The sequence below is a fragment of the Rhipicephalus sanguineus genome, chromosome 9 (genome assembly GCF_013339695.2).
Source record: "Rhipicephalus sanguineus isolate Rsan-2018 chromosome 9, BIME_Rsan_1.4, whole genome shotgun sequence".
Classification (NCBI taxonomy): domain Eukaryota; kingdom Metazoa; phylum Arthropoda; class Arachnida; order Ixodida; family Ixodidae; genus Rhipicephalus; species Rhipicephalus sanguineus.
The window spans coordinates 26,581,913-26,598,060 of record NC_051184.2 but is presented as its reverse complement, the minus strand read 5'-3'; the positions used below and the strand labels follow the sequence as shown (position 1 = coordinate 26,598,060).

Below are 16,148 nucleotides of genomic sequence, written 5' to 3'. Positions count from 1 at the left end.
GCTAACTCAGCACCCTGTCATTTAACTTACTACGCGGGTCAAGCAAGTTAACTCAACTGCCAACATGTCTCTTAATCACTAGAAATACAAACCAGTACACATTTTGTGCCTTCATATAACCCATATATGCCCAGTGTCCTACGTATTGGACGCTTCTTTGATGCACTCTAACATCATTATTTCTTTAGTTGATGACTAGCGCCACCTACAGCACATCAAGTAATCCTCATTCTCAACGTGTGCAAACCTAGACATTGCTTGCTTTTCATGCTGCCACGTGCCGTCCTCTTTTCTCCGGGCAAACGCTTGCTTTTGTGTGAAAGACGTGATGGAGAGGAAGAAGTGCAATGTCGGTGTGCACGTGAAATGTTTCAAGGCTTACCACACCCGCACATACCCCCACTAATGTCCAGTATCCTATATGTATAGGACGGCTTGAAAAACAGTGCTGCGTTTACCTGGCAGTAAATAAAGAACTTCTGCTTTCTTTCGAGGGTAGAAGTACACTTTTCATGAAAAAAAATTGTTTTGTCATTTCTTCTGAGTTTGGGCATATATGGGTTAATGTATAACTGTTGACTCATCGCAAAAATTTGGCACAGGACAAGAGAAGACGAGTGCTACATCCATTAATGCAATTTGTATGTTTATGTTTACCATATGTTCTGAATTCTATGTAACTATGAACACACGTTCATGACCGATTTATCAAACTTTTCTTTTTCGTATACAGTGTCCAGTCTTCTTCCTATGCCTGTTCTCGTTTTCTCGTCGCTGAGGTGTGAGCTAATTACCGCGGCGGCTGCATTTTCGATGGAGACAAAAATGTTAGGGGCCCGTGTACTTAGGTTTAGGTGCACGTTAAAGAACCCCCGGCGGTCGAAATTTCCGGAGCCCACCACTACGGCGTCCCTTATAATCATATAGTGGTTTTGAGACGTTAAACCCCAGAAATAATAATAATAATAATAATAAATAATAATAATAATAATAATAATAATAATAATAATAATAATAATAATAATAATAATTTTTAATATTATTATTATTATTATTGCTGTTGTTGTTGTTGTTGTTGAGGTATACGCTAATTACTAGAGACCGGATTTAGGCAAATGCCTATTTTCTAAATGGGCGCCTATGTGAACACTATTTAACCTCAAATGTCTCTTTCGAGTGCAGTTTGAGGCAGTTATTCATGTTACCGGGCTACATTGACTGTTCGGAACTCTATGGGATTCAACGTAGTCATATAATTCAACCAACTTCCGGAAAAAAAGCCGCTTGCAGCAGTGAAATGGGATGCGCCGGCCACCATACGCTTGCGCGCTGACATGGCGCGAGCGGTTGGCTACTGCGAAATCCTGGAGAGCTGTCAGGGCAGAGGAGAGTGAAGATCAAAAAATTAAAAAGTGACGTGTTTTTTTTTTGTAATTTACTTCTTAAGGTGCTCACCAACGTGGAAGCAATAGGTGGATAGCAAAATGACGTCTTCCGGTTCGATGACTAGCTCTTCGCTGTTTCAAGGTGTGTGCCGTTCAGTGTAACCGGGGAGAAAACACGTATTTTCCGCGACGCGGTTGTTACCAGTTATCTTGCCTCCTCCCCGATTACACTGAACCGCACACAACTTGAAGCAGCGAAGAGCTGAGCCTTGAACGTTCCGTGAACCAGAAGTTCTATAGCAGACGACGCGCCGTTTTGCTATCCACCTATTGGCCCCACGCGATTAGAACCGGCCAATACAAGGCATTAGAGGTGTGCACGGGCTCCGGGTAGCCCGAAAGCCCGAGCCCGACCCGGCCCGCGGGCCGGGCTCGGGCGGGTCGACGTATTTTCACCTCGGGCCCGGGCCGGGCTCGGGCTACTGGGAGTTTTATCTGGCCGGGCTCGGGCCCGGCGCATAGCCCGACTCAAGGCCGAAATATAGAGAATGAGAGGGAATTGTTTTCCAGCACGCATACAGCGCCTTTTCCGCGACCGCCCTTTACCGCTTTTCCTTTCCATTCGCTAATTTAAACAAAAGGGGAGCAGGTAAAGCACTGCCTCTGTTGCACTCCGACAAACAGAGAAGTAACACCACCTGAGCTAGTGACGACGCCACGCGACTTTTCGCGTTAGATTTAAGGCCAAATCCCATATGAGTGAAAAGCCACGCGACAGCGACGAGCGACCCGACGTAGATCGCCTTCGTGCAAGCTGACGCTTGCATGGGCATACCCCATACACGTGACGGCGACAAGTGCAAGCAGCGAACGTAACTTCAGTTCGGCGGGCTACATAATGCAAAAGCGCCGCACTTCGTTGAAGCCGGAATCGTTGGACTGCTTGCTGTTTTTGCACGCCAATTTGTAATCTGTGTAATAGAGACTGTTTGGTCATATTTGATATGCTCAATAAAATGCCAAATTACCGGAAAACGATGTTTTCTTTTCGCAGCGAACCTTCACAAAGCCGGGCCGGGCCGGGCCCGGGACTGTGTTTTCGTACGTCGGGCCGGGCCGGGCGGGCTCGCAGCCCTTTGCCGTCGGGCTCGGCCGGGCCTCCGACAAAGTCAGCGGGCGCGGGCCGGGCTCGGGCTCGGAAATACGACCCGTGCACAGCTCTACAAGGCATATCCCTCCTTTCCGGACTTTTAGCGGTTCGGCTATCTGTTCCTGTGCTGCCCTTCTCAGCCATGCAGAAAATAAAGTGTCTCAGGAGTGTGTTGATTCGACAGTGGACACTTGATTCATCGTGCTACAGGATAATATGAGGATAATATGAGAGACCGTATTCTGCGAATCGTGCGGGAAAAAGGACGATTGCACGGCTGTGTTCAACTGTTGGCCCCTCTGTGCCATCATAAAAAAAAAACATTTTTTTTAAAAAGCGAAGCTAACCGTAATTTGTGTGGCCTACGGATATGTGCCGAGCGGCCTACGCGATAACTATCATCATCATAAACGGGTGTGTGCAACAGGAATTGGGTAAATACCACTACTCACCACTGGGCCACTAAAAGTTATGAAGGCAACAATTACCGCAACAAATGGCTGCGAAGCGACGGCGGCGACCCGAAGACCCCGAGTACGTACAACGAGAGGTAATGGGGAAGGCAACGGTGGTTGCGAGAAGACCCCGAAGCCGTGGAAAGCTTACGCCAACGACGACGTGCCCGTAGATCTACGAGAGGTGCGAACGCTTGGTTTCAGCACGAGGTTCTGTTTTTGGAGTTTGGGGATCCGTGTCGTGTCTGTGACTGTGTGTGGTTTAACTCGAACATCTGCGCTCAGAACCAACGCAGAAGCACCCTAGCATCACCTATCTAAAACCTAGCAACGACCTAGAAGCAGGCCCGTAGCCAGGGGGCCCCCCTTTCCCCGAAATTTTTGATTCATGATGTTTTACCAAAAATAAATAATGAAAATAGGCGTTTTTCTCAAATAGTCAAATCTTTTTTTCAGCAAGTGGGCCCCCCCCCCCCCCCCCCAAAAAAAATATATTCCTGGCTACGGGCCTGCCTAGAAGTAACCTAGAAACAATCTTCATCACCTAGCTAAAGCCTGGAAACAACCTAGAGGCAATCAGATTAGTCTTCAGAATCGTCCACTTTCGCTGTTTCAAGCCTCTCGTAGCTTAGTGCAAGCTTCGCCTAGTTTTTTGCTTTCCTACTGTATAGATACAGGTCGCACACGTCTTTGTCTTGAAATTGCTTGCATTTACGTAAACATTTATTATGCCTACATTTACGAAGTTGGAGGCCTAATACCCTTTTTGCCTGCCTTTTTTTGGCGCCTAAGACACACTTTTTAAAGGACTAAAAATCCGGCCTCTACTAATTACTGTCACTCTAACATCTGACGCTGCTGGCTTGTTCGGCGTTGCTTGCTTGTTTGTTTTTAGGGCTAAGGGAGTTTTACCCCGAAGCAGGAATCGGACTTGGCTTACGTGCTTTACTACTCCGAAGCTGAAACGGTTGGAGGTTTAAAAATGGACGCGGGGTTGATAATGCGCATCTGTGCGTGTTGCTAGTGCGGTTGATAGCGCACCAAGGCTGGTGTCCCCACCAGAACACACCACACCAGGCTGATATCCTCATCAGGACACACCTCACCAGGCTGTTAAGCCCACCAGAACACGACAGCGTTGTCTGTCGTGTTCACCAAAACATAACATAACTAGCACCAAAACATAACATAACGGAACACACCAAACCCACTCTGGTGGGTTTTTCAGCTGGGATATTCAGGTATGAACACAAATAGACAACCGTGACATGACACTTTCTTTTTCGTTTATTGGGTCTTTACATTGGAGATTAAATAATGACGAACGTTGCATTCTTGGAGAGGTTAAACGTTTGAAAGCTCGCTGCGAAACTCGCCGCGGTTATCGGTTGTTATCAATAAAAAAATGTAAACGATAACTATGTTCACGTTTCGCTCCATATTATTTCATTTTTTTTCACGTGAGTTTGCGGGCGATATGTTCGTTGTGATGACGTGATGAGTGATCCGAGCCGGCGCGCCGCCGATGACGGTTAGTGGGCCGGCGCGTGGCAGTCAGCGCTGGGCACCACGTAGCTCTTGGCGAACTCCAGGGTGTTGTAGAGGTGACCGTCGGGGCCCGAGAGCTCGTGGTTCTTGTCCAGGTTGTAGTCGCCGCACAGGCCGCACAGTTTTCCACGGTAGAACGGAGCGACCTGACAAAAGCAAACACAAGAAGCGCCATGATTATGCCGATCATAAAAAGAAAAATGGTTATCACCCGCCGGTGGTCTGGCGGTTATGCCACTTGACTGCTGACCCAAAGGTCAAGGGAGTTAATCCCGGTCGCGGCGGCAGCATTTTCATGGAGGCGAAATGCTAGAGGCCCGTGTACTTAGATTGAGGTGCACGTGAAAGAATACCAGATGTTAAAATTTGCCTGAGCCCTCCGCTACGACGTCTCTCATGATCATATCGTGGTTTTGGGAAGTAAAACCCAAGCGACATATATGGTACGCACGTCACTATACATGAATCGGTTCATGATGCCTCGCAAAGTGAACACCTCCAGAGCTCAAGGGGAGCTGATTACGATTGTGGTGAAAAAACCCGTCACTGTGTGAAAATTAGAACCCCCCTCCCAGAAATCATATAGAGCAGGGTCTGAACTATGTCTCCCGATACTCCGAATTAAAAATAGAAAAATGAACGGCAAGCGGAGGTGTTCTAGCGCGGGCTTAGCAGTTGGGATTGGTGTTCGCAGTGCTGCTAGTTTTCGCGCTATTTGCACTCATTGCGCGTTGACCTAATGTACGAGTCCTTTATGAAGTGATGCATCACTGTTAGAATAAAAAGCAACTGTCGTACTAACCTCGACGAAGAGCATGTTTCCGCCAAATCCAACGTGGAGGCCGTACGACTCGGAGTCCAGCGTGAACCACTTGGTGGCCGCCTTCTTGACCCTGAAGAGCTCGGCGTCGTGAGAGGTGTGGCTGTAAGAGTGCTCGGGTGTTATGTCCACTTTGTTGCCGTCCACTCGGAGCACCAAGCCGGACTCGCCGTCCAATGGCAGGATCTCAATCATGGCCGTATCGATGAACACCTTCAAGGCCTGCGTTTGATTGCCGAGAAAGACCGATGAGGTTCGATTTACGACATTCGCGTCGACACATCGTTACATTGCAGCAAAGCTCAATAGACTGTTGAAGATAACGTTTATATGTCTTTCTCCGCAATGCCGTTTCTGCGGAGAACCCGCATCCCTCCAAAACATGGTGGGAGGCTGCCGTAAATTACCACTATAACCTCCCCACCCTTACCACACTCACGAGCTTTGGGAGAGAGCCTTGGCCAGCTCCAACCTTGACGACCAGCTAGCTTGTCGTGAGGGCCCAGGACGCTGCCCGTACTTAAGGCATCCTTGACTAAGGCCGCATATCCTTGGATACCTTGTAAATAAGATGTTTATTCTCTCTCTATACGTCTTCATAATAACGTCGGCCAAAGTTAGTACAGGTTGGCGGTTCGGCAACGACATGGTTGTCAAGAGTCAGGAAGCTGGAGATCATTTCTGATCAAACAATACGCCATTGATGTCTGACTGTACGACTTACAACGCCAACCTTTTTTAGGCGGCTGAAATATCCAGGAAGCTAGGTAACAGAAAAAAAAAAAGAAAATGTGTCTTAGGTTTGTGCGCTTTTCTGAGCTCACACATCAATGAGTAATAGGGAGCCAGGATAGCGGCAGAGTTGAAGAAGGATCTAAGCACGCATGCACGCAAGCTTTAAGCTTACATATAATGCCTTCGGCTGTAACAAATAGCGTTGGTCATACGCCGCGAACTGATAGTTCACACTGCCACATACTTTTTTTAATGTAAGTTTCCCTTTTCACATTGATCGCGTGCGTAGGCAAGAAGCACTTGCAGCGCAAAACCATTAGACATACTTTCTATGCTTTGTGGGTTAATTTCTCGTCAAAATTTTATATTAGAAGAACTTGCGCACAAAGAGATGGAGGTAGTTCTCAAGCAGACAGAATGCTGTTGATCTGCTTGAAGACTCATTTGTTGGTACAGTGAAAGCTCGGCAATTAGACACTCGGTAATTCTGAAAGTCGGATAATTCGGACGTGTTCTCTGGTTCCGGCCAGCATACGCATTGTTTAATGTCATCAAACTCTCGTTAATTCGGTCATATTTGACCGCAATCCGGTTAATTTGGATGATACTCTGAGCGCGCGGAGCGCGAAGTGTCGCAGTTGTCTGACGCAAACGAGCGAAAACGGCGTTCGCGGACAGCCGAAACTGCAGCTAGCTTTCAGAAAGGCGTGGTTGCCATCCACAATCGCGTTGTTGGTACGTAATAAGGTATGGGTTTAGAGCACGTTACGGATTAAAACACGGGGGTGCTGACCCGCGTTCACATTGCGAATGAGTTCGCAAATGACGAAAATTGCTCCTTTTACACTGCTCTTATGCAAAATAATTAATGCATTTGCATATTCCTCAAGAAAGGGAAAGTGCATTGATGTAATATACATATATTTATTGTTTTCTTGATATTTTCGATAGCCCCGCCACGGTGGTCTAGTGGTTATAGCACTCGACTGCTGACCCGAAAGTCGCGGGATCGAATCCCGGCCGCGGCGGCTGCATTTTCGATGGAGGCGAAAATGTTTGAGGCCCGTGTACTTATATTTAGGTGCACGTCAAAGAACCCCAGGTGGTCGAAATTTCAGGAGCCCTCTACTACGGTGTCTCTCATAATCATATCGTGGTTTTGGGACGTTAAACCACAGATATAATATTATTATTATATTTTCGATAATTCGACATTCGCTTAATGCGGCCAGTTTTTCCGGTCCCGTGAAATTCGAATTAACGAGCTTTAACTGCGTCATTCCATATGGAGCCAACCTTTCAAGCTGTGACGTCAGCTGATTGACGTCAGCGATTCGAGGTTTTGTCGTCATAGTAATCGAGTAATCGAAACAAGGGAATCCTTGACCCCATTTTCGCAGGAGTATTTGCTATCATCTTGGTTTGCCCCGACGAAAAAAAAATCGCCAGGCCAGCGCGGAACACGCAGCACAGTCACGGCGAAAGCTGGACGAGCGGCCTTTGTAGAGGCCGCTGTAGACTCTCTTGGGACAGCTAATGCAAGTACACATGCGAGGTGCTCTGTGGTAGAATACTCGACTGCCATGCAGTGGGCCCGTGTTCAAGTCCCATCCGTTCCTAGGATTTTTTGCTCGTTTCCTTTATTATTTTGCGCGATAGTGGTTACGGACACCGGCGGCGGTGGACAACTACCCTACTGCCGTTGGGATCTCATAACAGCGTTCGCTGTAAAACAACTCCCCTGTCAAATATCTCTCCTTCAGACGTCTATCACACAACTCCCCTGTCTAATGCCTCCTTTGCCCTGTCAAACTACCACACTATCACAACTGCCGTTTCAGCACCACTGCGCAGGCTTAGACTTCTTTTGTCTGACTACAGCCATCAACGTCAAGCCTTCATCGTTCAGGGACCCGATTGGACTTTAGTGTCCAAGACACGATATTTACTTGGGTAGCGGGGAAGACTACGTATTTAACAGTACATACTTGGGCGGTTTCCAGCGAAACGCACTGGAAAAGACACAACAAGGAAGACGGCACACCGCTGGACTAGCAACTGCGAGTTGCTAGCCCAGCAGTTTGTCGTCTTTCTTCCCGTGTCCTTGTCAGTGCGTTTGACTGGAAACCCCCCTCACGACGTGAAACCGAATAGCTCAGGCCAGCACTTTTCTCGACAGTACATAAGGCATTTACCGTGGAATCTACGCGACATTGGTTATGAATGAATATTCTTAGCTTTGCAACGCGCTCGATAAATTGAGCGACCGAACTCTTTCGGAAGAAAGAATCCTGCACCATCGAAAGAACTTAACGTCACAGAAGGCTGTGCAAGTGCTACTGCGCTTTCTGCGTCCAGCCGGTCTATCACAACGGCTCGGATTGGAACGTTCTGCACCTGCGTGCATGTGTGCGTTTTTTAAAATTTTATCTCGCTCTCTCTCGTTCCACTTTCCGACCCCTCTTTCCCCACCCCTGTGCAGAGTAGCAAACGGGTTACTGCCAACGTTACTAGACTAGTAACCTAGTCTAGTAAAGTTGGGTTACTACTACCAGGTTAACCTCCCTGCCTTTTACTTTTCATATATTTCTCTCTTGTGACAACTGAACTGTGCGCTAGCTTAGGTTGACGGTCTTGGTGTCGACTCGCTCACCTTGGTGAGCGAAGGGTTGTTCGTGGCACGAGCCAGGACGAGGAACCTCTTAAAGGGCGAGCAGTCACGAGCGACCACCTTGTAGCAGTCCGTCTCGGGCAGCTCGATGAGAGTGCCGTCGAAAGTGCGCACGCCGTGGGCCTGCAGGTCACAGTACTCTGAAAAAGAAAGAAGGTTTGGTGGTGTTTCTATACGTGATTTATTTAGTCTAATTGTGAAACTTGTCTAAATAAGTCTTAAAGACCTCACTGTTAATATAGTTGCTATATAACTCAGCTTGTTCAAGCAATTTGAGCGCAATTCAGCAGGTTCTATAAAAATTATGGCACATTCGCACTGTTGGTGCCAAGCTTGAAGGAAGACTGGAGCTGGGTGGCACTCTTTCTTTCTTTCTTTCTTTCTTTCTTTCTTTCTTTCTTTCTTTCTTTCTTTCTTTCTTTCTTTCTTTCTTTCTTTCTTCTTTCTTTCTTTCTTTCTTCTTCTTCTTTCTTCTTTCTTTCTTTGTTTTGTTTGTTGTTGTTTGTTTGGTTGTTTGTTTCTTTCATTCTTTATTTCTTTCTCTTGTATCTGTTTTTTTTTTTGTACCTGTGGCTTTCCATTTCTTTCTCTCTATATCTATTTCGTTCTCGCTCTTGCTTCTATTTCTTTCTCCTCCAGTCTTAATCTCAGTTTTTTCTATCTGTTTTTCGTGCCTATTTCTTTAATCCTCTCTCTCGCTGTCTATGTCTTTCTCTGTCTTTCTATCTTTTTATGTCTTTATTCCCTCTATTCCTCTCTATTTTTTGTATGTTACTAGCACTTTCCTTTTCTTTCTCTCTCACTCTCTCTATTTTCTGCTTCTCTTTCTCTCTCTCTTTCAGGTATTTCAAGTGTTTCACTTCGCTGAGCAGGGTTTTCGCCTAACGCTCGCACCTGCTGTACTCGGTAGTGGGGCTTGTCCGATTCGTGTGACTCATGCCCACCTGTGGTTTTCTGCGGACATCAAAGTTTTTACGGCCGGCTTAAATAGCTCCGCTGTTAATATGTACACGCGCACACTCGAGCAGGCAATCGTTGAGATACCCGCCACTGGCAAGCGCTTATGAGTTGGAGTCTCCTTTGAATGAACGTGTGGGTGTGCGATGTAAGGCAAGTATGTCGAATAGCATCCTAATTACATTACTCAAGTGATTGACTGAATAGACCGACTTCTTCGCGCTCCTTGCTGTCAGTACCAACGCTTCTACACTTCAGCGACGTAGCGTCTTGGTGTAGCTTCATCGTGTAGTCATTCTGTAGGGTCATTGTGTAGCATCATGGTGTAGAGGCATCGGGATGCCCCGCCACGATTCTTGGAACTGTGTAAGTTCTGTTGGGGTCGCGATACAATTTACCGTGGAAGAGGAATCTGGCCGCTGCCTTCCGTTTCTTCATGTCCTTGTGAAACGAGACGCTAGCCGCCTGACATTCAGTGTTTACAGAAAGGACACACATACCGGTCGCTTCCGAAGCTTTAATTCTGTGCACCCCTCCTGCCATAAACGTTCAGTTGTGTCGACACTGGTGCAGCGCGCCCAGCGGACTTTCTCTAGGCAAGAGTACGCACAAGAAGATACGGAAACCGTTCGACGGGAGCTGGCTGCTTCCGGATACCCGCCTTCATTCATGAACTCGTTTCAGCGATAACTGCAGCGCCCAGCTCAATATCGCACCACATCTACAAGAAAACACGCAGCGGTGCCTTATGTCCCAGGCTTCAGTGAAACACTCGCTCGGGTTTTGCGCGGCTATGACGTCCAAATGGCTCACGTCCCGACACGGAAGCTCAGAGGCAGTCTCACAAATGTCAAAGATAAGTTGGACAGACAAGATTTTTGGGGTGTAGCTTACGATATTCTTTGCGAAGTGTGCACGCAAGTATATATTGGTCAGACGGGGAATTTCAAAAGAAGGTTCCGGGGATAGTTTAATGACGTCAAATACAAGAAAGTTGCTTCTGATGCTTTTGCGGAGCATACTGGACACGACATCAACTGGGATAACGCCTGCATCATCGACACTGAAAGAAAGTTGTTCCCGCGATTGCACTTGGAATCTTTGTCTATTCAGTTGTCGTCACCTGTGCTGAAACAACTGTCTCTGCTCCATTTGCACGAGAAGTATGCGGAGAGTGTACATATATATACAGATGGTTCCACAAACAACCAGTGTTCGTCCGGTGTGGTGGTTGTCCCAGCAAGAGCTATTACCATCAGCTTTAGGACTGACCACTCCACGACGTCGACAGCTGCGGAACTAGCTGCTCTGCGCGCTGCACTTCGTTTGGTCAATCGGGAACCACCTCAACATTGGTCTATCTTCAGCGACTCAAAGGCAGCCCTACAATCTGTGCTATCTGCTCTGCGTCGCGGGCCATACGAACAGCTCTTGTTTGAAATTAGATGTCTTCTCCATACTTCACATGAGAAAGGGCACCGCGTGACGTTTCAGTGGCTGCCAAGTCACTGCGGCGTTGTAGGGAACGAACACGCCGATAATGCCGCTCGGGAAGCTCATGAAAGCACACGGGAAGATACCATCCCACTTTCAAGGTCTGACGCTGCCAGCAGTCTTCGAGGGCTTGCACATGAGATAACGCTCGCTCTATGGTGCCTACCAAGCAGCCGAACCAACCGGACCAATCGTCAACACCACCTGTCCTCTTTGATGCATCTCTGTAGGCCAACTGGACTCCGGTGAAGAGAGGCAACGCTGCTTTATCGCTTATGGCTAGGCGCAGTGATGCTACCGAGGACTTCTGATTTGGAGCAATTTTTGGAGCAGCAAAATTTCCGTTTTGGAGCACTTTGGAGCAGCAATATTTTCATCTTGGAGCACTTTGGAGCAGATAATTTTGCATCTGGGAGCACTTTGGAGCAGCGAATTTTACATCCTGGGGTGCAATACAGAAGCATATTGCATTAACATTCAAGCACCTGGGTATTATTATGGGGCTCTTATGAAGGCTAGACATATTTCGATTCATTGCAAATCTCATAGAAAAAATCAACTCAGGAGCATAGGCGTGCGCACAGGGGGGGCAGGGGGGGGGCGCCCCCCCAATCACCTAAGAGGGGGGGGGGGCGCAAAATCTGCCCCGTACATTGACCCTTGCGATAGCAATTATATGGACACTCTCGGCGGATTTTTGCCGTCGCCGTTGCCGTAATTTTCCGTATAAAGTCCAAATTAATAACAACACCACGCGCATTCTAGCCGCGGGTAAAAGCTCGCGAGCGCTGGCGACGAACGCGGCTGAAGCGGAGATTAAACTAGCCGGCCGTCTGTCTCCGCCGCACGGACAGCGCGTGAGATAACATCTTCCCGCGTGCGGGCCTGCCGTCGATTGCTCACCAAACAGAGAGGAAACGCCCCGCCCGTCTTTCGTAAGGAGCATGAAGAGACGCCAGGGGAGCGGAAGGGGGGGGGGGCGCATCGTTCGAAGGGCGCAGTCGCTTGCGCGCGCGCTATCTCGAGGCATCAGGGGACGGCTAGTAAACTTGCTGTGCTCTCAACGCTTACTTCTCGTTTAGAGAACTCAGAGCAAGAAAACCCTTCGGTTCCTGGAGGGGCCATATTCGGTTAAACCAGCGTTTTGTTGAGTTCGCGAGATCGGATCCAAAAGAGTTAGCTGCTAGCCTTACTTCGTTTCACAATACAATTTTTTGGTATCGCATTCATTGCTTCGCTCTGAAGCGAAACTGAGTTTTCTTAACCGTTAGCTATTGACCCCCGAAAGCGAGGGGCGGACGTGTAACATGGCGTAGCCGCTTCACTGTCGGCCGTCAGCGACGGGCCCGCTACTGACAGCTGCGCATTTGCGGCTGCTCCGACCAGGAGATAGATTTTACTAATGAGATGACATTTTTAAAAAAGCAAGCAAAAAATTCGAATTGGAACCCTAGCACGTGAGCTCGAAAGGGCAGGGCCTTTTAGGGGGTATTTACCGCAGAGTGATTACAAACTCGGACGCGTGCTGGCGGAAGGAATTACGAAAAAGCTGTTCTGGATGAAGATCCATGGATAAAGTATATCTGAGGAAAAGTGTCAACGCGTTTCCACCGTTCGCGTGCTCTTCCATAAACGCGAAGCAAGGTAAATTCGATATTGTCCCATATATCTACTGCGAGCGATCCCAGATTTCATTCCGCGATGTCCGGAAACAAGTGACAGACATTTTAGCGGCACTCATGTAGTTATTACTGAACACTGCTTTCCTTACGTGCCATGCGACGCTTGAAACGAGCTATCAGCAGCGTTTCTGGAACAGACGACGTCCGCCGATGAATCGCCGTCGCACTTTGCGGAGAGCGCGTTTTGCTGTCGAGCCGACTTGCAGAACAGAAGCTGCGTCGGCACCGTGCATGGCATCGTGGCTTACTCGGAACGCACGTACGAGCGCTATTTATTCAGCGGAATAATTCTTAGTCCATGATTGCGACTTTATTGGCAGCCCCAAGATCGAGCTGCACATGTTCTGACGCGCCGGCGGTGCGATTGCCGGTGATAGACGCCCCCAAACCCGAGACTTTGGCGCAGTTTGGCGCAAATTTCGTCGATATTATCAGGATGGCGCAGTAAATACAATTTGGCGCACTTTGGCGCAGTTGGCGCAGGAGTGGAATCACTGCTAGGCGTGGCATTCACGAAGTCCTATTCCTTTCGGATTGGAATGGCCGACAACGCTCTTTGCGATGCCTGTCGTTGCGAGGATACGCTGCACCACGTCCTGTGCATGTCCGGCATATAATGTTCAGAGACAGTCACTGGCGTCCGTTCTAGCGCGCCTTGACAGTGGACAAATGTCTAGTGAAACAGTTCTTGCATGCCGTCAACAGAAGACATCACAGTTGAAGGCGACGAAGGCACTGCTGAGGTTTTTAAGAGAGACGAACTTGGACAAGCGGCTGTGACAGAAATATCGCTTACCACGCAAGAGTGACCGACTGATTCTGTGTGTGCAGTGTCATGTGCTATCTTTCTATCTTTCTCTCTCTCTTTCCTCTCCATCTTTAATCTTCCCCACCCTGTCCCCATGTGTAGGGTAGCAAACCGGTTGTCCTATACTGGTTAACCTCCCTGCCTTTCCTTCTCCATTATTTCTTCTCTCTCTCTTGGCTATTCAGACTACTGCGCACACACTAAACAGAAATATTGGAACACTCCCCCCTGTGTATGCGCGATGTCTGTAACACGTAATAATGCGTACTTAAGAAGAGCGTACTACGCCGTTTGCTGTCAATGTGGACAAGGCTTCCGTGCGGGAGCCGCATGTCTTTTTAAAATTTTTTGTGTCTTTTAACCTCCCTGCCTTTCCTTCATTTCCTTCCTTTTTGTGTCTTTTACCTTAGTCGGCGTCTTTCTTTTATTTCACTGCGTTTTTTCCCCGACCAGGCGGGATTCCGTCGGACTCTTGACTATGGTGTAGAGGTATGTTGTAGAGTCATGGTGTAGAGACATATTGTAGAGGCGTAGTGTAGAGGCATGATGTAGTGTGAAGGTGTCGTCTAAGTAAGGGGCACTTACTATGCCTGTAGAGCTTGGAGTACTCCGCGGCGTGCGTGTAGCCGGCTACCGTAAAAATCCTCGGCTCGAGGATCTTGCTGAACGTGGGCACTCCCCAGTGCTCGTGGCTGTGGCCGTCCTCGGTTGTGAAGATCACGTCGGTGTGTGGCTTCTCGCCACATCGCCACCAGGGAACTTGCGAGACGACGTGCAGCTTTCCGTGGTCGCCTACCAAGTACGAGCCAAGCACACCCAGGAAGCCGGCCTTCCAGGGCTTGTACGCGTAGCGTTTCGCGTAGTACTTCGACAGGCGGTGCAGCAGCTGCGGAAAAAAAGGAGCGGGAGAAGTTAAGTATATTTCCTATGTTAACTTGACTTTCGTAATTCAAAGCCTGTTAAATGAGCAACGTTGTTAAGATCGGTTTTTAAAGAGGAGGAGCTGCACCGATTTAACGTGATTGTTTCTCAGATATTATTGACCCCCTCACCAGGGCCCATATGATTACACTTTGTGAGCTGGACGGTTGGTTAGCACGCACCAGATACTTTAGCATCTGTAGTTAATTGAACACATCAATAAGATGACAGGTATGGTTCGATGGCTCCAGATTAGAAACCTCCTTGTTGCAGATATCACCTCGTTTCGCAAGAGATTATGATCACATCCGTCTATGCAGCAGTTATTTCCTTGTCAAAGCGGAGCATTAAAATAAAATATGTGGCTGGAGGTACCGTTGCAGTCTTGTACATTGGGACCCTCGTCTATAAATACGCCAGGGTCCCTCGTAAGGACCTCGTAGTATGACGCCAAGAAGCGGAATGCTGTGTTGAATCCGACGCCGGCTTGCTTGAAACAAACACCTGGCGACGCTGCGCTATACTTTTGTGAAGTTCTCGTGTGCGTTCGCGAATATGTGACGGTTTCAGAACTTACGGGCTTGTAGTTCTTCCACTCGACATCTGCGGTGAACTTTCCGAGGCGGCTGGAGTAACGGAGCAGTCTGTAGCAGTAGTGGCTGAAGGGGATGCCCTTTTCTTGCTTCTGGTGGCATTTGTTGGCGAGCCAGTGGAGGAAGGTGCTGCTGAACCTGTCCCTGCCGACTGCCTTGCCTTCTGCCGCGGCTGCCAGCTGCTGTTCGTCCTCGTCTGTGTGTGTGAACTTGCCGTTAACTGTGATCTGTTCATAGAGAAAAGAGCACAAAATTTTGAAGCGTACGTGCAAAGCTATACGCGATGCAAGGCGGCGGACAGGTTAGTGGACGTTGCGGCTATATGAGGTACTATAATTTCAGAAAGGGTTGGATATGCTGCTTGAAGGTGATCTTTTTCGCGAGAACAACGATGTCGTCAAGTTACTCTAGAGTTGTGCTGGAGTCTAGAGATTGAACCATGGTGACCTAGCGAAAAACAAAAACAAAAAAGCCGGCAGTTCCCACGCATTGTGGGAATCGATGTAATGCGAAGCAGCCAGCAAAAGCTGCCTACATCGTCTTGTATGTCATTGAGGAAACTGCGTGTCATGGTTTTCATGTTAACTCCTATTATTTATGTTCGTCACACAGTAACGTCGCGCAATACCAACTTCGGGGTCGATCAAGCTAGAGAAACGGCCGCCAGCGCACCATGAGCGTGGCACGTAAGTCATGCTGTACATGACATGCGTGTCATGATTTTCATGTTAACTCGTGTTTTTATGTTTGTCAAACAGTCACGTCGCGCAAGACCAATTCCGGGGTAGATCAAGCTAGCGAAACGGCCGCCAGCGCGCCATGAGCCTGGCACGTAAGTCATGCTGTACATGACATGCGTGTTATGATTTTCATGTTAACTCGTATGTTTATGTTCGTTACACAGTCACGTCGCGCAATACCAATTTCGG

At 48.2% G+C, this 16,148-nt stretch overlaps 1 long non-coding RNA gene across 1 annotated transcript in view; it reads left to right on the top strand.

The window, feature by feature from the left end:
• LOC125759807 (uncharacterized) overlaps positions 1 to 15,462 on the top strand; it is a 57,340-nt gene extending 41,878 nt beyond the window's left edge. Inside the window, exon 2 of the long non-coding RNA XR_007417498.1 lies at positions 15,346 to 15,462. This is a non-coding gene — a long non-coding RNA (uncharacterized LOC125759807). The remainder of the gene's footprint in view (positions 1 to 15,345) is intronic.
• The last annotated feature ends 686 nt before the right edge of the window (positions 15,463 to 16,148 follow it).